This window comes from Dendrobates tinctorius, unplaced genomic scaffold (assembly GCF_039654945.1).
Source record: "Dendrobates tinctorius isolate UK_male_01 unplaced genomic scaffold, ASM3965494v1 ptg000117l, whole genome shotgun sequence".
NCBI lineage: Eukaryota > Metazoa > Chordata > Amphibia > Anura > Dendrobatidae > Dendrobates > Dendrobates tinctorius.
The window spans coordinates 3,283,498-3,309,548 of NW_027361785.1; the positions used below are offsets into that span (position 1 = coordinate 3,283,498).

Consider the following 26,051-nt stretch of genomic DNA (forward strand, 5'->3'; position numbering starts at 1 on the left):
CCAACACCAATCTGATATGGGTGACCTATCTGAAATATATTCATATACCATATACCTGGATAATCGCTTTAAAAATCTGTTTGTGTTAAAAGAGCAGAACAATAAAATGTTTGCATGAAATGTATGAAAATTAAAACATTTTTTACAACCCACAAAAACGCCTGTGTGAAGGAATCCTAATAAAGGCACATTAGCAATCAGTCGATTTAAATTCATGTTTATATTATGTGTTGTCATTTTAATAATGAGCTAGTAGTTTACACGTATATTTCCTATAAAAAGGGTTATTTAAAGGGAATCTGTCAACTCATTTTGGCGGTCTATGTAAATGATTTCGGTCCGGTCCGATGGGCAGTGTTTTGGGTCCTTTCCTCCACCCCTCTTTGGCAGTTGTCCGCAATATTTCTGGGAATTTCTGTAGTTGTCCTCCATATTACGCGGATGCGCATTGCAATCTTGACTCGCGCACGCGCAGTATGCTTTGTCCAACTGAGGGCAAAGCCAAAAAGCATTAGTGCACATGCGCCAGTGAACTATGTCTCAGAACACAGCAAAATACTTCTGGGCCATAGTTCACCGGCACATGGTACCACAACAAATCTGCCAAAACAGGGCCGCCCACCAAAACACTCAGCCCAGGCAAGGAGGTCTTTAATCAGAGAGGCTGCACAGATACCAAAGTTAACACTGAAGGAGCTGTAGAGTTGCAAGCAGAGACTGGAGTAACTAACCATACAAACGCAATAACCCGTACACTCCATAGGGGTGGCCTTCATGGAAGAGTGAGCAGAAAAAAAGCATTTACTTACACAAAAAAATTGTAAGGCTCACTTTGAGTTTGCAAAAAGACATGTGGGAGACATCCCAAATCTAAAGAGGAAGGTGCTGTGATCATATGAGAACAAAATTGAACTTTCTGGCCACCAAGGTAAGCGTTATGTTTGGAGCCAAACCAACACAGCTCATCACCCCAAAAACACTATCCCCACAGTGAAAAAAGCTGTGGGATTTTTTCCTTTTTTTTTGGAAGCAGGGACAGGGAAAATGGATCAACTTGAGGGGAAGATGGATGAAGTGAAATACAGAGATATTCTTGAACAAAGCCTGTTTTACTGTCAGTGATTTCATACTGGGATGGTGGATCACCTTCCAACAAGACAATGACCTAAAGCATACTGCTAAAGCAACACTCGAGTGGTTTAAGGGGAGACATGAAAATGTTTTGGAATGACCTAGTCAAACTAGACCTTTTTTTAACCAAAGATTTTTTATTATATTCAAATGTCGTTATAATTACATTTAGGCAAAGCTTTCAAATCATCTCCATTGCATACAGAAAAAATACACGACATTCAATTTCCTTCCCGTCAAAAAAAAAAGAAAAAGAGAAGAAAAACGAACCCAACCTCCTCCCTCCTCCCTCCCCCCCCTTCCCAACTGCAATACAGACTTTCTGATTGTCTCCACTGTAACCACATGGCCCAGATTTTTTCAAAGTGTGCCTCTGTATGTCGTCTTCTATAAATTCTCTCTTCCAATCGGATTACGTTATTCACACGAGTGACAAACTCCCCAATCGTTGGGGGTTCAGCATCGATCCATTTTTGTGCGATCAGCTTACGGGCAATATATAAGAGTTTTGCTATGATGGACTTATAGGCACTCCCTACCGACACCTCCTCCACGTACCCCAACACACACGTTATTGGGTCCCTTCCTATTTCACATCGGTATATCTTCTCAACAAGCCCTATAACCTCCTCCCAGTATGACGAGAGTCTTGGACAAGACCAGAGCATATGAAGCATTCCCGCAGGTTCATACCCACATCTTGGACACTCCGCATTGTCCCTCAAGCCCATTTTCCTCATAAGTTCTGGGGTCTTATATGTTCTATGTACGATATATAGTTGCGATATCCTACCTGGCTCACTCAAAGAGAGTTTAGGTATGTACTCTAAAATAGTCTCCCATGTTTCATCTACTACTTCCCCCACTTCTCTCTTCCATTTAGATTTTACTGTTAGGGGAAACCCAGCCAAGTAAGAGTATAATAAATCTCTATAGATGGTAGAGATAACACCTCTCGTACCCCCGGACGCACACACATAGTCCAACACCACATCCCTCTGTACCGTCATATTCGTTGTCTGTTTCTGCACTTGAAATGCATGTCTGAGACCGAAATATCGAAATTCCCCACTACGTGAGAGTCCAAACTCTTCTTTTAGGACAGAAAAAGGCTTGATCTCGGACCCCTCTAATAGTTGCCACACATATTGCAAACCTCTCCTCTCCCAATCGATAAAGTCCTTCAGTTTATATAGTTCCGATAGGTTCACATTATCCCAGATAGGTGTGTATATCGTCAGTTCCTCAACTCTTCTAAGAAGTTTGATATGCTGCCATATTTTGTGCATTAGTCCAAATGTGGGTATGTCTTTCCCAAATCTCCCAAAGCTTCCTGCTTCTAGACTTTGTACCAATGTTCTCTTGTTGGTCAGTTGGGCCAAAATTTCCCCCATAACGCTCAAGTTCCCCTCCTCTCGCCAGCCCCTAAAGTGCTGCCCCTGCGTTGCTACAAAGTATATCCATTGATTTGGCGCCGCCAACCCACCCTCTTCCTTCCCCCTTTGCAGTATTTCCAATTTAATTTTTGCTTGTTTTTTCCCCCAGATCAATTCTCTAAAAATAGTATTAATTTTGTAAAATTTTTTCTTTGGGATCCAAACCGGGGCATTATGGAGGACATACATCAACTGAGGCATCATTATCATTTTAATTAGATTCGTCCTCCCCACTATTGATAGTCAAACTAGACCTTAATTTAATTTTTGACTTGAAGGGTTGACTTGAAGATTGCTGTTCACCAGAGGAATCCATCTAACTTGAAGGAGCTGGAGAATGTCAGGAACACCGTACTGCACTTGCTCACTGAGCCAGTGTGCGTGTCCTGTGTAAGACAAACTGTGCTCTAAGATACCTGTGGAGCGGGCAGCAGCAGAGAAGATGCATGCTTCAGACCAGCAGGACCTGAAGCATGTGACTGCTGGGGGCGTGGCCTAAACTCCAGAGAGCTAGGAGCTGAAGGAAAACTCCTAGCAGGGTAACTACAGGACAAAGTTACCACGGGGCATAGACAGGGACGTAAACAGATCAGGGCGGGGTCAAAGCACGAGATAGCACGACAATACCAAAGGATTAGACAGAACGGATAGTCAGAACGTAGCCAAGAAGTCAGAAACCAGAGAAACAGATATACAGTACAGAATCAACAGGAAAACTCACAACGGGGAACAGAACCGGGTCAGAACCATATAAGCAAGCTAGAAGACAATGAACAGGCACAGGCACACAGGGGGTCACACACTCAGCCAAAGGCAAAAGTATAACTGAAGGAGATTGGAGTTTTGCAGGGCTATAAGAAGCTCTCCCTGAACCAAAGAGACGCCACAATAAAAAACCCCAGGCGTACAGGTCAAAGCCTGCACTGGGCTCAAGACATTAACCCCTGACGTGCAGGTCAAAACCTGCACTGGGATCATGACAGAGAAGTTTTGCCTTGATGAATGGGCAAAAATCCCATTGGCAAGATGTGGATAGTTCAGAGACTTATCCAAAGCAAATTGCAGCTGTAAAAGGAGGCTCTAAAAAGTACTGACTTTAGAGAGTTGAATAGTTATGCACATTGCAGTTTTCAGTTACTCTATCCTATTTGTTGCTTGCTTCACAATAAAAAGAAAAACAAATGTTCACAGTTGTAGGCATGTTCTTTATATAAAATGATGCAAACCCTTAAAAAAAATCTGAATTTCCAGGTTGTGAGGTAGAAAAAACATGAAAAATCACAAGTGAGTGAATACTTTTGCAAGCCACTGCCCTATTTAGTTTTAATGAAGTGTCCCAATTTTCCTGTGATATTTCACGAAAACTGAGGTATTGGTGTCATGATCCAGCGTGGATCTGACAGTTTAAATGGATAAGTGAACTTTTTTTCCTTTGGCTAGGTGCCAAAGTGATGTGATTGCCCCCGGTGGCCATTAGAATTATTACACGTGGTGTCATTCATTCTAAGTTGCCCCGGTGGTGGTGAGTGGTAGTCCACTTTAGTTTCTTTGGTTTAGTGCACGTACTTATAAATCAGGTGTGAGGCTCTATAAAAGAGAGCCAGGTGTGTTCAATCACTGTTGGTGATATTGTGTGTTCGTCATTTAAGAAGCAAGCCTGGGTGAGGAAGGAGCTGAACATGAGTCCTGCGCAGCCCAGCCAGAGAGGACGAGTGGCAGCTATGTCGTCAGCAAGAAGGGCTGGCATGGCATGGTGGAGTCACAGTTTATGGTGTCGGCAGGAAGTGCTTGCATGGCTTGGTGGAGTGGCGACTATGGAGAGAGTTGCACTCAGCATGCGGGACTTGGTTGCTGAGAGCTGGACTCAAGCATGCTTGACTTTTTGGGCAGGAGCTGAACTCATCTTTGGGACTCTGTTACTGGACTTCTGCAATTGGTGGTGGACTCTGCTCCAAGGCTGCACTATGGTGAAGGATCCAGTTATGGTGATGGATCCAGGTGGAGGAGAAGATGCACGCAGGTGGTGGGCTCTGTTGCTAGGAGCGTACGTAACTTGAGCAAAGCTAAGTGGTGTTCCCCCTGTATTGTCATTTTCCCTTATGTGTGTTTAGTGCAGTGGTGGGATTAGTTTCCGCATCGACCAATTCCCTAGTGAGGGTTTAGGTTCAGAGCGAGCTAGGGTTTTTAGGTTCCTGTGCGTCGCCCACTGCGGAACCGGCATAGGGAACGTTAGGAGTGCAGAGACTTTGGCTCAGGGGAGTTCAGGAGGTCTCCACTTCCCTATTCCCTATTGCAGGGCCCACCATTGTTAATGTTACCCAGGTTCCCCCTTATTATTTAAATTCACCTTACTGGAGGCGGGGTTTCCAGACTACTTTATATATACGTGTAATATTTAAATTCGCCAGTTGGAGGCGGCGTATCCAGTTGCACGTGTTATTATTTAAATTCGCCCCACTGGAGGCAGTGTATCCAGGGTCACGTGTGTCATATGGATTCGCCTTGCGGTACTCGCTGCGTCCAGACACACGTGACCGTGACAATTGGTAATTCTGAAATTATGACTTTTTGCACACTTACAGAAGTGTATTCACTATTCTTTAAAAATAAATTTCGGTGCTTAGCAGGATATATCAGCACATTTATCACCAGACAAATTCTCTAACATTTACACCAGAAAAAGTGCATAAATTATGGCGGAAATTTACGCCAGCTCATAACTGGAGTAGATTACCATTTGTAGCACACGTGTGCCTCTTTATAAGTTTGACACATTTTAACCTGCACTATATTGGTTTCGACTGCCACATAAAACACTTAAGTAAAAGTGTCCCATTATCTTCAAGTGATCTGTCACTAGATTTCACAATACCAACTACATACAATATTAACAGAGCACAACCATTAAGTCATTTTTTTTACTAAATCTGTGTATGTGGTTTAATAGGATTTTATTAATATAGTCACCTGCCTGCTTCTTCTCCAGTATCTAGTGCTTCTCATCTGTGTCATGGTTATACAGTAACGGCGAGGGTCCAGATTACTGCACTGACTGGTTTCACACACTCCAGCCCTGGTTAGAAGTACTTAACCATCGTAATAAACAGTGCACGTTTTTACCTGGCTACCAGTGAAGGGTTAATCTGTTCAGCTGAAGCACCTGGAGCTTTCCTAATTGGATTGTCTCAGCTGTTCAGTGTTGGCCACTCCCCACTGCTATATATGCTCACCTCTGACGCTTAGGGATTACCAGTGTTATTCTTATTTCCTGGTTCTGGAGTTGGAGGTGTAGTTCATGGCTGGTGTTGATGTTTGGAGATTGTTCAGGAGATTGTTGCTTGGCGTTTTGTCTCTGCACACATCCTCAACCTCTCCTAGTTGGTTCCTCTTTCCTTTAACTTTCCTCTGTCCCACTCTGTTGTTTGGTGGTGTATTTTCTATTTTTGGTATTTTCATTTATCCCTGTCCGTCTTCCCTTGTTTGCCTGGTTAGTGTCTTCCTATACACTTCAGCTTCTCACTACCATGGGTGGGTGAGGGGACAGATCAGGGTAGATATAGGAGCATAGCAAGGCCAGAGAACCTGGCGCTGGCATCTCCACCTTCAGGAGTAATCCGGGGGACAGGGATAGACTAGGGCACCCCTAGTTTTGGGGACCTTGTAAGCTCCCAAACACCCAACACCTTCGTGACAATCTGCCTATCTGGCACAATATATGCTCTAAATGTGAACTGGAAGTCTCTTTTACAATTTAAATCTATGCAACTTCATTCTTACACTGCATAGGCTTTCATTGTAAAAGCCACTTCTGCAGAGCGTAGTGTGACCAGAGCAATGACATCACTAAGAAGGGGAGCAGAATGGTGCTGGATACTGCGGCAATAGGTGAGTATATTAACACATACATACTACACTACATATACACAGATGTAGTGTATAAAAATTTCACAAGGAGGGTTTCTTTAAACAGATCACTTAGATATGATGAGACAAGTGTATATACTTTGAAAATCCACATCAGAATGGCTATATAATCCATTTTGAAAGTGTAACCTCAATCTCCTCCCACTTAATTTGACTGACAGCTCCTCAGTGTCCCTCCTCACTGCTGCTGCTGAAATTTTACACTGTTTATTACAAGCTGCAGCTGTCAGTCATGGTGGTCGGGCGGAGACTGAATACACTTGGACTCATGACATCTTTCAGTTTACTTTGGACTAATAAAATTCTCAATTTGTATTAAATGCATTAATATCAAAATAGTAAACTCACTGTGACTTGGATTTTCAAAGTGGGTCCACTGGGATCATCAGTTCTAAGAGGTCAAATTAATAACGTACACAGTTTATATTGTGAAATTTGGTAACAGTACTGCTTTACAGTACTGCCTTATTCCCTAATTATTGGAACATATGGGTGTCACAGTGGGGGTTTCAGTCTATTAGGTGCAGTGGGCACTGCTACAGTGATCTTGGCTTTACCAAATTCTGCATAGTTAGGAATTATGCAAAGCTACTTTTCCCTGCTACCAGAGCTGTTACAATAACATGTTCTCCTTGTATCACCTCTCTGTACTGGCTGAAAAAGTGGCCCTGAACAAGGAATTTCCACTGATGATATAAATATGGTCTTTGTCATCAAATCAATCCTCCAACCTGAAAACCTGATGGCGGATAAAAATGACAAAATTCAGAGGTATATGGTGATAAATGATTTGTGGAAACAAATGTAACAGGTTTGTAGGCCAAATATTTTGCTGCATTGCTTTACTACTACTAAAAGTAGGTCAGACATTGCTGTTAATAAAATGCCCATCTTGAATATATGCCCTGCAGAAATCTGAAAAGACTGGGTTGGGGGGTGTTTTAAAATAATTGTATACCAATTTACAGAAAAGCATAAACGCAGTTCACAAAAGGACATATCTCCAGCCATCTGGTATAATGCTGCCAATGTTTCTGGAAATGTATTTGAATCAAAGTATGGCCAGCAAAATTACAAAACTGTGGTCAATTAGGGAGCGCTGCAGCTGCCAAAGCTGTCCGACAACGTAATGTATGAGACATGTTGAATGTTTGCTGCCTCTTTTATTATTCATAAAGTGGTTGAATAAAAACAAACAGTGGAGTTTCTACAAGATGCCATGAAATTGTTCTGTCAGGTAAACCTCAATAGCTATTGATTGTTTGTAAAAGTTATTTATAAATGAGCAACGCATCAGTCATTAAGCGCCACGCTTTGTCAGAATACTATGCTGAGCCTTCTGATTACTGCTACTAAAAGCTTAAACGCACAGCCACAAATATGTCTGAGTTCTTGAAAGCGTTCATTGTTAAATAGATTTTTGTAGAGTATTATTTTTCAATATTGGTCTAGTAGAAAGTGGGGGTATAACATCACCAGAGGTTTGGGCGGCTGATTATTCTCCTCTCCCTTTTAAGAACACATGTGTACTCATTAATGGTGGACAATTAGGATAGAACATCAGCATTTGAAGTTGACTGTCCAACTCCAGAGTGTTTCATGAGAATGACTACATCTTACTGCAATTACAAGACGAGGCACAGCCTGACTGACATGCAGAATGCAGTGTCAAGTCCCATCTAATTGTATAGGACAAAATATAAGTAACATGAAGAGCCCCTGCATGAAGAAAAGGCCTCATTATTCTGCTGATTGTAGCTGCATATGTTGTACCACCGCCAGTCATTGATGGGTGATTCTAAGATAAATGTTTGAAGAGGACCAATCATCTGGAAAACTTATAGTAGCACTGCCATCAAAGTTTTTATCCTCTTACTATATTGCTATCATCATATTACATAGCACTATGTGTGGCACCCTGCATCTTTACCACCACAAAAGGGTTAAATATGTACTGTTTTGCATGTGTTTTGTAAGCAATGGGAATTATGCTTTTTCTGCTAGAGACCACAACACACACACAATTCACCTCCCTCCCTTGACTGAAGCTTAGAGCTTTGCAGACACACCCTAACTGGGCGGGGGAGGAGCAGACTTGTTGTTCTCAGTGTGAAGGAGAGGTGGAGAAGAGACTGCATGGGATTATACAACCAGCAGTAAGGTTTTCCCTCGGAAATACTGCAACAACCTAGGATCAGTGAAGGATAGTGCAAGTGGGAACTTGAGCTGCTCACACATAGGATCCATGCTGCAAGTTGCTGAAGGAGAAAAGCCGGATTACTTACCGGTAATGCTCTTTTAATGAGTCCACGTCAGCACCCACTGGAGGTATCGAATCCGCTCCATTTGGAACAGGAAACCCTACAGAAAGAAAAAAGGGGGTGGTCCGCCTTTCCTCCTCAGTTTTGCATTTCAGAGTAGCAGGAGGACCGCCAAGGGTTAGACAATGTCTTTCCATCTCTAACTTTACTTATTCATCTTTAGCAGATATATTTTATTATTGATATCTTAGCAGGGAGGGAAGTGAGCGGGTGCTGTCGTGGACTCATTAAAAGAGCATTACCAGTAAGTAATCCGGCTTTTTACCCTTCGCCACGACAGCACCCACTGGAGAGATTCCAGAGACCATCACCTGGGTGGGACCACCGTGCCAAGGACAGTCCTGCCAAAGCTTAGGTCAGAAGTTGATGAAAGGTTAAGTCTATAGTGATTATAAAAAGTAGGAGTTGACCAAATTGCTGCCTTACATATGGCTTCAATTGGGACGTCTCCCCTCTCAGCCCAGGAGGTTGACACTGCTCTAGTGGAGTGTGCTCTGATGTTCTCTGGAGGATCTTCACCTTTTGTGGAGTAAGCTAAGTGAATGGTATCCCTGATCATTGGGAAATGGTGGTCTTCGTGACTCCGTACCCTTTTTTACAGCCCTGAAAAGATATGAAGAGCCCTACACTGCCTCCAGCTCCTGAACCTCTCAATATATTTTAGGACAGCTCTTCTAACATCCAAGGTGTGGAATTTCCTCTCCTCCGGAGTGGAGGGATCTCCAAAGAAGGTCGGGAGAAGTATCTCTTGAGATCTATGGAATTTTGTTGATACCTTAGGCAGGTATGAGGGGTCTGGTTAATATTAACCTATCCTGGTATACCTGAAAAAAGGGTGGGTCTATGGATAGGGCTTGGATATCACTCACTCACCTAGCAGACATTAGTGCCACTAAGAGGGCCGTCTTGAGTGACAAGCATTTCAGGGATATTGTGTCTATTGGCTCAAAGGGTTCCTCCATCAGGGTGTCTAAGACCAGATTTAAGTCCCATGCAGGGACTGCAGGTATGTGAACCGGAGTTATCCGTTCGCAAGCTGTAATAAACCGTGATATCCAATTATTTCCTGCTATATTATTGCCATACAGTGCCCCTAATGCGGACACTTGGACTTTCAGTGTGTTTACCACCAGGCCCAAGTCCTTCCCTTTCTGTAGAAATTCCAAGATAGGAACTATCGGAACTTCTGTGGTATGAGGCGCTGTATGAATCTGCAGGAATTTCATCCATATCCTTGTATAAATTTGGGTAGTGGACTGCTTCCTGCTCTGTAACAATTAGTGTTTCAGAAAACCCTCTTGATATTAGTAGCTGCCTTTCAAATTCCATGCCGTCAAGTGCAAGCTGTCCACTTGGGGGTGGAAAAAAGGGCCTTGGGAGAGCAAGTTGGGAATAGAAGGGAGAACCCAAGGATCTGTCACCGACATGATTTGTAGCCATGAGAACCACAGTCTCTTGGGCCAGAATGGTGCTATCAAGTTTACGCTCGCCTTGTCCTCTCTGATCTTTCGAATGACCTGTGGTAGGAGAATTATCAGAGGGAAGGCATATGCCAGGTCGAATTTCCATGAGGCCTGGAGGGCATCCAGTATGTCTGGATGATCTGACGGAGACAGAGAAGCAAATGTTTTTATTTGTCTGTTCTCTTTTGTGGCAAAGAGGTCCACCTGAGGTTGCCCCCATAGAGCTACTATGTCTTTGAAGACTAGGCGATTGAGGCACCATTCCCCTTGCCGAAGTGTGTGTCGGCTAAAGAAGTCTGCCTCTTGGTTGTTCTCTCCCCTGATATGAAGGGCCAAGAGGGACAACAAATAACTTTCGGCTAAGTTTAACATTTTTGCCGCAGAAGACATCAGATTCTCTGATCGAGTACCTCCCTGTCTGTTTATGTAGGCCACTGTAGAGGTGTTGTACGATAAGATCCTGACATGCTTCTGTTGGAGCTGTGGAAGAAAATGGTGTAGAACATAATATACCGCCGTCAGTTCTTTCAAATTAGATGACTAGCCCATTTCATCTCTATTCCACCTTCCTTGACAAAAGCTATTCCCCATATGGGCTCCCAAGCCGTGGGGGCTAGCGTCAGTGGTTAGGATACAAGATGGTACTATAACCCATGGGACTCCTGTGGACAGATGGTTATCATCTAGCCACCACTCTAGAGAAGCCAAGACCTCCTGTGTTAAGGTTATCTTGCTCTCAAGGTGCCAACTATGTCGCCTGTCCTCTTGGAGGATCTGATGCTGCAGTGTGCGGATGTGACAATGGGCCCACCGGACTGCCGGGGCACAAGAAGTGAGCGATCTTAAAAATAGCGACAATGTCCCTCAGAGACATACGTGGTCTACTTATGGCTGCCTCAACTTTCTCTCTTATGAGCGCAATCTTTACCTGAGGGAGTAGACATCTCTGGGTTGTGGAGTCTAACTGGAACCCTAAGAACATCTGAAGGGAATGCGGAACGAGTCTGGACTTCTGGAAGTTGATGATCCAGCCTAGATCCTGCAAAGACGAGACCGCGTCAGCGACTGGTCTGGTACACTGGGTGACCGAGTTCCCGATAATTAGGAAGTCATCTAAGTAAGGCACGATTAGGGTGTCTTTCTGACGAAGATAGGCCATTACCTCTGCCATCACCTTGGTGAAGATTCTTGGCGCCGTAGAGAGGCCGGAAGGCATGGCCGTATACTGAAAATGATGGATCTTGCCTTCGAATACCATTGCGACCCTTAGGCACCTTTGGTATCTATCATGAATAGGAAGATGATAGTAAGCATATTTCAAGTCAATCCCCGCCATTACACAGTTTGGAAAGAGAAGCTTTATCGTGGATCTAATTGATTCCATTTTGAACTTATAATTTTTTATAAATGTATTAAGCTTCCTCAAGTTTATAATTGTCCTAAACGAACCACCTGGTTTGGAAATTAAAAATAAATGAGAGTAGAACCCTCTACCCTCTTGTCCCTCTGGGACTTCTACCAAAACTCCCTTGGACAGTAGGCTCCGAATCTCTACTTCGAGGGTCTTTTGTTGAACTATAGAGTTAAGGTGGGTTATGATAAAGAAATCATAAGGGATTTAAAGGAATTCTATTTTCATTCCCTCTTTAATTATACTTAGAATCCATGGACTTGAAGCTATTTGTTCCCATTTTGAAGCAAAAAATTTTAGTCTACCTCCCCCCCCACTGGGAGGACCGATTTTTTAGTATTTATTTTCCTTTCGGAATGTTGAACCCCTAAACATGCTACGCTTTTGCTTTTCTTCCTTTGTGGGCCATCTATTTGATCTATCCGCTTGTCTCCTTCTTCCAAATGGTCGCCTTTTAAAGGTTCTCCTGTAGAAAGGGATAGAAGAATCAGGGAAGGCCTTCTTCCTTTCTTTCACTTTGGCGAGTAAGTCATCTAGGGCTTTCCCAAAGAGAAACTCACCCTCACATGGGGTTGTGCAAATCTTAGATTTTGATTGCGCATCCCCCTTCCAGCTCTTCATCCATAGTGCCCGCCTGGCGTTGTTTACCAGACCAGCCGACCTTGCTGCTAGCCGCAGAGTGTCTGCCGATGCATCGGCCATGAAGGCTGCCGCCCCTCTAATTAAAGGAATAGCGGCCCGTAGTTTTTGTCTAGACACCTTCTGCTCGATTTGTTGATCCAATTGATCCAACCATACAAGCATAGACCTGGCGGTGCATGTGCTAGCTACTGCTGGCTTAAAAATGCCTGTGGTAGACTCCCAAGACCTTTTCAATGATGACTCCGCTTTACGGTCTCCGCCAATAAACCTGCGTCCTCTACCAGAATAGTGGACTGCTTCGAGGTAGAGGCTACAACGACATCAACCTTTGGTCCATTTTAATAGCTCGTCATCGCTAAATGGATACTTCCTCTTTGAGGCCGATGGGAGAAAACCTCTTTGATCATGTTTTTCCCACTCTCTCTTTACTAGGGCCTTAACTGCCGATATTACTGGAAACGCTCTCCTTTTCTTTTCCGCCAACCCCGCAAACATTATTTCTTGTGCGGTTTGGACGCCCCTTGTCTTCCTCACACCCCATAGTGTTCCTCACGGATTTGACTAAGTTATCCACACTATCCAGGGGAAAACATGATCATCCCTCAATGTCTGATGATGATGATGTGAGTGAAGAATCAGAGATTATCCCCTGTTCTTCCTCTGATTCTGAGATGAGGGTCACTTGTTTTTTGCTCCTAGTTTCTGAGGGAGTACTAGCATTGGTGATAGCCTGTATTTCCTCCCTAATTATGTCCCGAATGTCCTTTAACCCACCGTCAGGAACAATAGATCTGACAGGCGCAGCTCTTTTACTTTCATTTCTCCCTTCTCACCAGATTTTCAGGAAACCCCCTCCCTCTAGATAGTCTCCTGGCTCTAGCTGCTGTGTGAAACCTGATACCACAGTTGGTCTGCAGAGCTTCAGGAAGGAAGATATAGCTGTGCTGGCTTCTCAGGCTCATTGGTCCCGAACACATCACACTTTATAAGGTTGGTATGTAATGTTTTTAGTCATTACTATTGTTTATTTAGCTTGTTTTATGAATGGCTAGAGAAAGGTTTGTGGATATTTCATATAAATAAGGCAGATTTTCTTACAAATGAAAGTGTACTTCTCAGGAGTTTTGAAATTTGTGTATATCAAAGTTATTACTTTTATGTTGAGTAAATGGGTTTGTTTTGCACCTGATAATGTGTAGTCTCTTTTATTACATCCCTATGAAGGTCTCTGATCACTTTTAGATCACTGAAATTGAGAAAATTAGATATTCTAGGCATTTTTCTAGCCTGCGCTTGACAGGCACATTGTTCTATTACGAGTTAGTGCGAATTTTGTTCCTGACGGAGGGTTAATGACACTGCCGAACCTTGTCTAGTCCCTCTGGTGCATTGCTTACAGAGCTTTTTGGGGTAGGAGTCAGGGAGAGGCTGAGCGCATAAAGCGCATTCTTTATGCTTGGATTGCTCCTTTTTCTTCGTCTGGAAGAGGGAAGACATGGCGAAAGGAGGGGGGGGAGGTCAGCTTAATAGGCAGAGTATATATATTTCACACTCAACCAGTGAAGCTATTATTACCGGATCAGATGGCTGAGAACCTGTCCTAGGTCTTGACTCTCCCACCTCGCTCCTGCGGGCGGTGTCTGTCCTGGTAGCACGGTCCCTGAAGGAGCTGCCCCCCGCAGAGTCACCTGCTGGAGCGTGTACTTCTGTTGGAGATGACATGGCTCCTTGCTGCTATGCTGCGGAGCTTGTTTAAATAGATCTTTTTCCCTCCTTTTTTTTCTTTTTTCTGGAGGTCGCTCCTCCTCCCCGGGTTTACTGCACATGCACCATCACGCTCCTCAGCCATCGTGCCCCGGAAGTTCACCCATTACTTCCGGGGCCTAGGAGCAGCTGCGCCGGCCGGCTACCGCGCCGCCGCCTTAGTATGCGGCCCGCGCTTTCTCCCCACGCTGCCCTTTTTCCTTCTTCGTGTCACTGGCGCACTTACCGCTCCCAGCAGCGGCGGCTCTTACGCGCTTGGTGCCACCTGGCACGCTCCTAGGTGAGACCGGGCAGCCCTTCCTGGACCCGGTCATCACCTTCTAGCCATCAGACGAGGGTGGAGCCGTCTAACGGAGTCTCCCCCGATGCTGCCTCCGGACCGTAGCCCCTGTCATTCCCGCGGACACCGCACAGGCGGCGTCCACAAGGCCCAGCTATGTCTTCCTGAAGGATATCCTGAGGTTCCCTGGGAAAAAGGAAACCAAAACTGAGGAGGAAAGGCGGACCGCCCCTTTTATCTTTCTGTAGGGTTTCCTGTTCCAAATGGGGCGGATCCGATACCTCCTGTGGGTGCTGTCGTGGCGAAGGGTAAAATACACAGTGAGTTTCTAAACTCCGGGAAGCCTCAGTCCCTGAAGGGATTAGAATAGCAGGAAGCAAATGGAAAGCCCCCAGGGCCGGGGGAACTCGGTACCGGGCCGGTCAGGCTCTTTCAGAGGGGAAGTGTGTCACGGTGGTGACGGAAGTTCAGATGAGGGGGAAGATGGTAGGATAGTTGTAGGGAAAGAGGGAAATCCTGATGCCACCTGTGGTATTCGGCTAAGGCGGCTAACGCTGCACTGCAGATCCTCTGGGGCGGTGTTAGGGCAGCGGGGATGGTAAAGCTCTCCACAGGTAGAGCTGTGTCCCACGGCAGTTGAGCCGGTGACGGAGATGGTGTTTGCAGTGTGACACAGGCAGCTGTAAAATAACTCCGAGGACACAGTTAGGTGCAGTTTCTGGGTTTTGACTCACAAGTTTCGTGTACACGTTGGTCCACTTAGTGCTGCGTTCTCCGACGGAGGGGTCCGGCAAACTCCCTGGCAGATTGGGTAAAACCTTTCAGGACTCCTCCTTGTGTCTTCCCTCAAGGCCGTGTCTCTGCGCTGAATTCTCCTTACTTTCTCTGCCCTGCGTCTTCACAAGTAGTGCCCCCAGCTGGTAGCCACGGATCTCCTCAGGCGACGTGGGTCAGGCCCCGAGGTCCGTTACTCATACCACTGCCTTTTGGAGGGTGCTTGTGGCTGTGGCTGAGGCACTTAAAGTTACCTCAGCCTTCGGCTTCATAGCTGAGTCCTATAATCCTCCACTATTTTCAGGGGCCGGCTCCCCCACTTTGGCCAGATACTTCCCTTCTGGGATGCGGGCTCCACGGGTGGCCAGTCCCACTACCCGTACCCCTAGGACCCCTTCTTCCCAGTCCAGGAGTATGGACAAGATGCTTCTCCCTTTTCCACCCACAGTCCTCTACAGCAATCCTGCTCTCTCGCTGGTCCTGTCATCGACTGATTAGTTTCTGGAAGGATCTCTTTACCTCAGAACTAGCTCCTCCCACCATCTGTCATCTTTCTCACTCTGATTGGATGCCTATCACTCCACTACCTAAGCTCCTCCCACTCTACCTACCTTCTACACTAACCCCCCACACCCTTTCCTAGCCAGTCTGGGATGAGGCCATCCTCCCAAAGGGTACGCCCTGGTGCCCTGACTAGCTAGTGTGTGTGTTGAGTGCAGTGTTAGGAGTCCTCGGTGGTAATCCCTCCTTACCTGAGGGTGGGATACCACACCTCTGGATGAGGTGCAGTACCTCTGTGGCGACCGGACCCTCAGGGGTGCCACACATACACTGAGTCACAAGCAGAGTGAAGGATGACTCCCATTCTGCAGAGCAGACTGTAGCCTGGTGAGAGTTGTGATGTTTCCTCTGAACTGCACCTGAACTACAGTAAATGATGAAGTGAGTTTCCTTGTCTTCTGCCTTGTTGCTCCGTGCCTTCTACTTGCATCCCAATCTCTGGGGGCAAGCCCTGGTTGGAGAGGGTTAAACATCTGCATTGCCATCACCATCTACTCCCCCAGGGATCATCTGCAGTGCCGGCTATACTACAGTCGAACACTCCAACTGGCGTCACGAATCACTACATAAACTCTATCCCCATTCAATTCTACCCCTTTTACATGACCGCCTGAGGCCACGGACCGGGTCACTGCCACTGTGACATTTCCCATTGAAGTTAATGGGCCCGATGCCGAGTATTCCACATATGTACTTACAATTGCTCATTCTTTGGCTGGTTTTATACTTACCGTATTTTTTCAGGCCGATTTTGTGGCCCCAATAGCTTTCTAAGGGGCCGCAAAATCGGCCTGCAAAAATTCAATGGTGCGCCGTGTGCTGTATTGTTTGAGGGCCGTTTTTGCATCCGTGTTAAAAGATCGAGCTTGCTCGGTCTTTTATATGGTGTACAGACACGGCCCCTTTTTAAATCAATGGGGCCGCAAAAACAAATGGAAGTTTGTTTTTACGGCGCGCCGTCACTTCCGGTTTTGCGGAACGCCGTTTTTTTCCAATACTATTTCCAAACATTTTTTGCGGTCCGTTATTGCGGTACAACACAAAAAATGCGGCGATATGGCCCGCAAAAACGGGCCGCAATAATGGACCGCAAAAAATGCGGTAGGTGTGAAACCAGCCTTATGTTTTCCATTAGGTCTATGACATTACGTGATTAAAACCTGACTAGCTGAATCCTTCTAAGCTCTATGTAGAAACAGGAGGTCAATCTTCCCTGTATGACTCGTGAGTCACTTGAAACATCCATGGAGAGGAGGGAGAAGTTATGTCCGGAGATGTAGAGAGGAATGATTTCTGCATGGAAAAGAGATTTCCTGTTACTACATAGAGCAGAGAAAGAAGAATTAGCTGGGTCGAAAGGCAAAGTGTGCACTTGTAAGTATATAATATGATGATTGCAATTTATTAAGAGGATAAAAGCTTTCTTGGGAGGAGTGCTTCATTAATGAAGTAAAAGGAGACAATAATATAAAACCCTACTGAAATATACGGTATATTATTAAAAATGCTTTAAAATGTAGTGATGAAAGCCCTGGCCCTTTATGTTTGGGTGACTGTAGTCTCTGAAGTGAGGCTCTCCACTGTCTAAATGTTTTCACAGCTATGTAAGAATTCTTGATTCTGAGCTGGGAGATATCACTGCGCAGGGAGGAAACTGTGAGTGTCCAGCATGTGAACCGAGATCTGTGCTGCTGCTTACACCATTCTGGATGAAATTATTGTATATATGAAGAGAAGTAAAAATGTTTCCTGTATATTATGAAGCATCAGGGGCAGAAAAAAGAGTGTAACAACAAAGGAAAATTCTGTCACTGCCTTCTCTGTGAGTTGTGGCTGACTGTGTGTATGTAGTAGCTCAGAATATAGCTTTACAGCAGCAATATCCTCCCCATGACAAGAAGCTGTTTATGCAAAACAACCCTTTTGAAGCAACTGTATCCTCTACTAGCTGGCTGCATTATACACAGGGGCATCTTATCACATGTCTGATAACTAATATTCTGTATGTTGTAAACTTCTGGTTTCTGCTTGGATTTGAGGAACAATTTTCATCTGATTTGCTAACGACACATTTGAGGGAAGTCTTGGAATTTCATTCCCAAGTTTTTCATAAATGAAAGGTCCCATTTATGCCTCGAAAGCCCCTTTATCAAACTTCTTACAGCAGATCTCATATGCCATAACCTATTCTTTCTTTATTACTAATCATGCACGACCTGTTATGTACATTTCTAAGGCTAGTTTCACAATAGCGTTTTTTTGCGCTGCACCTCGTGCGCATACCAAAGGCATGCAAAAACGCATCATGCGTTTTGCATGCCTTTGCTGTTTTTTGCGCATGCGATTTAACCAGTTTATCACCATGTTAACTGAAAAAACGCATGCGATTTTAATGTCCTAGCGCACGCGTGCGTTCCCATAGACTGTAATGCTGTTTTTTTGCGCATTCCGTGCGCTAACGTGCGCATGTGTTTTTTTGAGACAGGTTGGACGGACCAAAAATGCAACAGGTTGCGTCCAGCGCGCCTAGGCGCACACTACAAAAAACGCATGCGCACGAAAACGCATACGAACGCGCACATGCGCTAGACCATGTGCACCCATGTTAAATATAGGGGAGCAATGTGCATGCGCACGATAACGCACAAGGCGCAGCGCTAAAAAATGCAAGTGTGAAACCAGCCTTACATGGAACACATTTCCTAAACTATTAGACTCATGGCATAAAATACTTTGTATGGATAAAAATAAGCATTAAATTGCTAAATCCGTAATTTCTTTTTTCCACATGTGTTGATTTAAAAAAAGTATTGGATCTATTTTTTATGAAACCTGTGATATGTGATTTACCCGGGGATCACACAGACTTGAGACTGCTGCAGTCAATCACTAGAATCAGCAGTGACTAAGGTCAGATGTCTAGTGTGAGGACATCATGGATGGATCAGTAAGTTTCTGGTTTGGTAAGAGGAGTATGGTTTCTTTATTTTAAATCATTTTGAAGTATTTTTAAAATAAATTTGTCTGGCTGGATAACCCCTTTAAGTCCTACACATCCATACCATTTTGATAACAGTGTGTGGATAACAGCTGAATAACAGCATGGTGCACCTATCTGCTTGTCTTTGTGAAACACATTTTGTAGCTTGCATTTTTTATTGAAGGTCATTCAAGTAGTTACGACAAATTTGTGGATTTGAAGTAACGTAAGAAAAAAAAAAACCCTGAAGAAATCAGATCCATACTGTCAAAAGAAAGTACTGAATTCCACCCAAAAAATACAAATTTACTCTCCTTCGAAATAACATCAAAGCCCCATTTTCTTAGATTAATTTCAACCTTGTAGAGTGTAAAGCCTTATTCAGACGTCGTGGAATTACCAGACATTCATAGAAAAAAAATCTGTATAGAAATGCAGGTTTTCAAATACATACGGTAATTTGACATTTTATTTTTCTGAAATACTTTATACTTTTATTGTGAATTTAACCTTTGCAATGCATAGACTTAAATCCATGGCAAATCCACAGGAAAAAAATCTGGGAAACGTACCCTAAAACTATACAATTTTTAATAAAAAGACAAATAAATAAATCACATGCTGTAATATAACCAATAATTAGAACTGTTTTCATTCGAAGAAGTCGGAAAAGTCATTGAACATGCATATTTTGAGAAAATCCCAGCAAGTTCTGAGGGAAGGTTATAAATTATATATGCTATACACGATGAAATAGACTACATGCTTTGCTAAATTACAGGATATCAGAAAACCAGAACCAAAAAAAAAGAATGGCGGAATGAACTGAACATACACAGTATATACGGTATGTATTCACAGAAGTATAGAAATGTCCCCTGTTCTTCTCCCACTACGGTTACGTACAGCAATCCTCTTTCATTACCAGAAGGAAATGATAGTGGCTGATGCATGGAAGGAATTTGTCCTGGAGAAATACACCATTTCTTGTGGTGTCAGGTGTCGCTGTCACATGAGACATGAAGGTTCTTTTCAATCATTTTGTCATTTTTATTTTCACTAACTCACCGATCCGCAAGAGGGGATGATCATACTGTATATTAAAATATGTCTGTCGCACATTGTAGAGTAATGGTGAAGAAAAGCAGCCTCAGCAAATGGAAGGGCATAAAAGCAAAAAAATTAAATTCTGCAAAACTATAATCTGCTAACATTATTTTTAAGATGCACAAAAAAGTGGTCATTTCTATAATGACAGGCGATCTAAAAGTGACACGCACATAACATAAAAAACTATTACTGTCTCTAACCCCACCCAATTATCACCTTGCCTCTCAATAAAGAGAAATTGTAAGGACTGGTATAATTAAAGGGTTATTCCCATCTCCAAGATCTTATCCCAATATATAGTAGATGTAATAATAATAATATTAGCAAGTACCTTCAATTAGAAATATAGTATAGCTCTTCTGATTCGCTATGTCGCTTACCCCATGAGCAGGGCATTGCAGTAATTTAGGTATCCATTGTTATGACCCCTAACAGCTGACTAGCTGTCACTATATGGGTGGTCAAAACCATGGCTATCTAAGCTACTGCAATACCATGGAGGTATTTATAAAATTGGAGGTATCTGCTAAAATTATTATTACTACACCTACTACAGATTGGGATAGGATCTTAGAGATGGGAATACCCCTTTAACAACTTCATGATCTAAGACATATTGGTACATCATAGGTCGTGTTTCCTCCTTTGATGTGGGCTCCGGCATCTTTTCCAGCACATGACTGATGATTTAATCAGCTGTCATGTGCCAATAACAGACGCTGGCGGAATCGCGATCCACTCACGGCTGTTAGCATATTAAATGCCCCTGTTAAATGGCACTCCTGTCACATGATCTTGGGGCGCCGATGGCTTGGCATGACAACCGAGGGCCTGCAGAAGACCCCCTTGCTTGTTATTGCTGATCTGCTATGAATGACAAACCAGGGCTGGCATTCATAGGAGATGATGAATCCAGCGACACATACAGTAGCAGGACTGAGATCCTGATATGTGCAACACAAGTGATCAGACAATCACAGTTTCAAGTCTCCTAAGGAAACTATTGAAGAACTGCTCAAATAAATAAAGGGAGCATTTAACAGAATATATCTCCAAGTAAATCAAACTTCTGTGAAATCAAACTGTCCACTTAGGAAGCAACACTGATTGACAATCAATTTCACATGCTGTTGTGCAAATAGAATAGACAACAGATGGAAATTATTGGCAATTATCAAGACACTCAATAAAGGAGTGGTTCTGCAGGTGGAGACCACAGACCACATCTCAGTACCAATGCTTTCTGGCTGATGTTTTGGTCACTTTTGAATGTTGGTTGTGCTTTCACACTCGTGGTAGCATGAGACGGACTCTACAACCCACATAAATGAAGAGTATTAATGTTGGGAACAACCTATCAAACAGTAACTGATTGTAAAAATAAGTAGGTCCTGGCATGGAGAGGGGTTATATCCTTTGAGAACAATGATTTATGCATGGTGAAATCCAATATTCCTGATCCTTCATTGTACTGACATCTGCAAAGTCACTCCTGTTGAAATCAGCAGTTCTCCCAACATTAATCTGTTCACATGTTCAGTATTCATCCATTAGAAAGGATCCAACAGAAGTCTGTTGACAAAAAAGTTGTGCAGCACAATATTTTTGTCCGTCTTAGGCCTCCAACACGTTCGTGTTTCCAGTACACATGGTATCTGTTTTTTTTCACGGAAAACACGCATACTCATTATAACCTACAGGGCTGCTCACATGTCCGTGTTTTTACATGGCATCAGTGTGCATGTGCTGTACATGTTTAACATTGAAAAATATAGGAGAAACTTAGTAATTTAGTTATTTCTTTGGCCACCTGTGAAAAGCACTGATGACGCACGGAAGGTAAAAATGTACACGCTGATGACACATGGATGGCACAACCAGACACAATGATGACACACTGATGAAATACGCCTGATGAAAATGTCAGACGACACCGGTACCAGTTTTTCACGTATGTGTTTTATACGAAAAAAGTCGATTCCAGCTGTAACCATTTTTTAACACTTAAGTCTATGGAAAACAGATCCCTTAATTAGCCATCCGTTTTTCTGTTATTTAAAAAGAATACGGTATTTGCTAACTTGATGAGTTTCAAATAGAAGAAAACAAATGGCTATTTAACGGATCCCTTTTTCATAAACTTCCATGTTGAAAACTAGATTTAGCTTAAAATCAGTTTTAGGCTATGTCCACACGATCCGTAACCGGCAGCACTTTGAATGCAGCACATGTCTGCTGCATACAAAGCTCTGCCGGCTTTTGAACACAGGTGATTCCGAAAGTTCAATGAACTGTGCAGAATCACCGCGTCTTATACAGTGCACTGGCATCTCCGCAAGATATATAGACATGCTGCGGTCTGGAAAAACGTGTCACATGTCCGTCTCCGCAGGGAAGCCGCGGGTGCCATTGCGCACATGGGATTTCATGAAATCCCATCCACTATGCTGTAATATCTGGCCGCTGCACGTTGGACGCTGCGGATGTGCGCAGCGCCGAACCCACAGCGTTTACTGACCGTGGGAACATACCCTAAGGCTATGTGTGCACGTTGCATACTTGCTTACAGAAATTTCTGCAAGATTTCTGCACCTCTTGGCAGCAAAAATGCTACTGAAAAATATGCTGCGTTTTTCTTGCATTTTTGCATGCATTTCTTTTTCCTGTGCATTCAATGGGTCAAAAACGCAGGCAAAAACGCAAAAAGAACTAATGCTACAGAAAAAATGCACTCCAAATACAGGCGGAAATTTACTGATCATGTGCACAACACTTCAGGATTGTCACTGAATAAGCTTGCGTAAGTATTCCGTTGCATTTTTGGACAAAAATGCAGAGAAAAAGCATCAAATACGCAACATGCGCACATCGCCTTAGACTGACAAGATTGTTGGACCTGCTCTAATGATTACTGAACATGTGAACATAGCCTAATGGTTACCGTCCACTTAAGAGTCATGAGGCAGCCAGTAAATAAAATCCCATATCTATCTCTTTGCTTCAGTTACTATGTAACAATAAGGCTGTGTGGAAAAGTCCGCGTTTTTAGCTATTTTCTATGTGTCTGGGGACGCGTGGAAAAAAACACACATCAAAAACACGCTTTTTTGCACAAACAACACGTGGAAAAAAACGTGCGTTTTCTGGGAAGGAGTCCTGTTTTCATGCAGAAATTTTCTGCATACGTGGGCACATAGCCTAAGGATCATTGTAGCACTACTCCAAATCTAAACAAATATGAAGATATCATCCTATCGCCCAATGAATAGGAATATCGTTGTCTGGATTTCCTGTCCTGCACATATCAGACATAAGATCATTGTTCGGATGTAGAATAGGTATTGCATTGTAAACATAACAGCTAACAGTTCACTAACCACTGTACTGCGTAGGAGTGATACATCGTTCTCATCACACTGGTGTAATGTAGGTCTTTGTCTCAGTAATTTAATATTAAGCCTTGGAAAAAGCCTTTACAGGAAAAATGATGTAAAAAAATATTTAAATTCTTTTATGCTCAAATACATCAACATATGTCAATCAATTCCAAGGAATACTGTCTGGACCATTACTCAAGCTAAGATTGAATTGCTTCCGAGTTCAAAAATCTTTTCAAGGATATTAAAAAAGAAATTAGAAAAACTTGTTTTTTATTCCACATGATTGAAATTCAATGACATTTGATAAGCTGAACACCTTGACTAGTGCTTTAATTTCCTAAGTTAAATGGTGCATATAGTGGCATCAAACTGGGTGAAAGCCTAAATTACTAAGTCCATGTAATTAACCAAAGAAATGGAAGAATTTGTTTGACATAGCTTAATGTCTAAAACAGAGAAGAAAAGCTATATAGCAGATATATAGCGTGCCTAAATATACATTTCTATACGGTTTAGAGTAAGTCTGTGGATAAATCTTTGAGTTTGTAAAATAAAAAGATAACAAAACATACCCAATCAGCAAAGAAGACACTGCCATGTAAAGAACTTCATCTGCTCTAACAATAATCGCTGGTGCATATGAAACATCACCCAGAGCATCAAACTGGGTGAAAGCCTAAATTACTAAGTCCATGTAATTAACCAAAGAAATGGAAGAATTTGTTTGCCATAGTTTAATGTCTAAAACAGAAGAGAAAAGATATATAGCAGATATATAGCGTGCCTAAATATACATTTCTATACGGTTTAGAGTAAGTCTATGGATAAATCTTTGAGTTTGTAAAATAAAAAGATAACAAAACATACCCAATCAGCAAAGAAGACACTGCCATGTAAAGAACTTCATCTGCTCTAACAATAATCGCTGTCCTAACCCTGTTATGTTCTTCACCCTGTTCATGCCATTTTTATTTTACACGCCTCAAATAACAAACATAGGAAAATGGCTTACTTGTGTTCCGTTATCAGATTATCCCCTTCCTCCTCCTTTAACTTTAAGTTTCCTATCTCTTCCGTTCATAAAGTATTCCTAAGAGAGAAAATAAAATATTATTACCCATATATATTTATATACATATCACATGATGAAATGTGTGCATGGCTGATTGTTTAGTCTGGATGTCAATAGCCCATAGTATTCTATATAGACCCATAACTAAATGCATTTTAACTTGCAATAAAGTTTAAAAAAAGACTGAAAACGCCTCGCACCTCGAATATGCAGTTATGTAGTGTTCACAGGAGACTACTTTTGTTGGTGTACACACTATATTATGTATTGTGTAGCGGTTTCCTGATAATTATGTGCGAACGAGGAATTTATTTTGTTCCACTCCATAAAAACGTCCGTATTGGCTTGGTGTTTATGGGAAAAGGGTAGGTTTATTTTCCCTTGGAAGAGGCTATAACTTAAGTGTTAGCTTGTCTTTTAAATGTTTTGGAAATGATATTGCATAAAACCATCCCAAATGGCACAATAAACCATATCAATGTGTTCTTATGTGTTTTATGATCGTACATTTGGACTGAAAACTACAGAATAGATTATAGGGGTGAGTGGAGTTTTTTTATACTGGTGCCAAAAGAAAATTAGGTAACATTGGATAATAATGAAGTCATCAAGAACAAGCCATTACATACAATGAAGGTCCATTAAGTATGAATGGGAAAATAGCAATAAAAAATATGCAAATGTGTAATTAATTAGCCTAAGTTAACTTAATTAAATAAAAACAGTAAAAAAAATATGTGTGAGACTGTATACAATCCACATATACACTTTCACATAATGCTACATTTACAAGGAAATATGGCAGTCTTTTATGCTGCTAGAGTTCCCATAGTCCAATATAAAAGTGAAGTCATACTTCTCCGAGTCGCAACAATTCATCAAAAAAGGATAATCATTACATACAGGCTGAGTTGACAGGAAAGAACGTCAACACAAGTCAATAGAAAACAACCTTAAACAATTAGGGGGCATTTACACTGAAGGATAATCATGAACGAGCGTTGTAAAAAGTGTATGTTTCATGATTATCTTACTGTAAATAGTCCGCCGATCACCTGAAGAACAAGCAAAATGCTCATTCATTGGGGTAAAATGATCTTTTGTGCAGCCCAGAAGGTCATTGTTCTCAGTGGTGCATCATCCTGTATAAAGAGGACCAGCACTGCTGAGCACTATGACAGCCTATATGCACTGATAGAAAGAACACCGTGAGCACAACTCAAAATGGTGCTAAGGTTAGGTTCCCAAACCGTTAAAGCAACAAATATGAACCTAGCACTCAACTTAAAGGTATTTGTAAGGCGGTTTATTGTAGTACACGAAAAAAGACATTTCGGTCAACGTGACCTTCTTCAGTTACGTGTGGTATATAGATTGTGTAGAGCTTATAGGCATCTATCAGAATGGACAATGGTGCTTTAGGCATTGAGGAGAATGATCTCTCTAAGGTAATGAGCTTGTCAGTATATAGGAGAGGGGCAAACGTGCCTCAAGATGCGGTGTCCATATTTGTTAGCCTATATGCACTGACTGATCTTGTATAGATCACTCAGTACACATTGTGTACTTTGGTCTGATTGTGTAAACAGGCTTTCAAATGACTGCCAATTGGCAAAAGTTTAGGTAAGTTGACCTTTATGCAACGTAAATATCTAGCCATACTGGCTACCTGATTCCCAAGGTTTGTTTGGCCCTCCATTAAGCTACACTACAAAAGTATGACAAGCATGGCTGGCTGTAATGGTGTAAATCACATAGATGTTGAATACTAAAGCAATTTATAGTAGATCAAAAATCTGGCA

General features: G+C 42.7%; 1 protein-coding gene across 1 annotated transcript in view; it reads right to left on the reverse strand.

The window, feature by feature from the left end:
• ST6GAL2 (ST6 beta-galactoside alpha-2,6-sialyltransferase 2) overlaps nt 1-26,051 on the reverse strand; it is a 235,391-nt gene that overhangs the window by 126,216 nt on the left and 83,124 nt on the right. Inside the window, exon 2 of the mRNA XM_073590483.1 lies at nt 24,190-24,267. The gene's annotated coding sequence lies outside the window, so the exon portion shown is untranslated. The remainder of the gene's footprint in view (nt 1-24,189; nt 24,268-26,051) is intronic.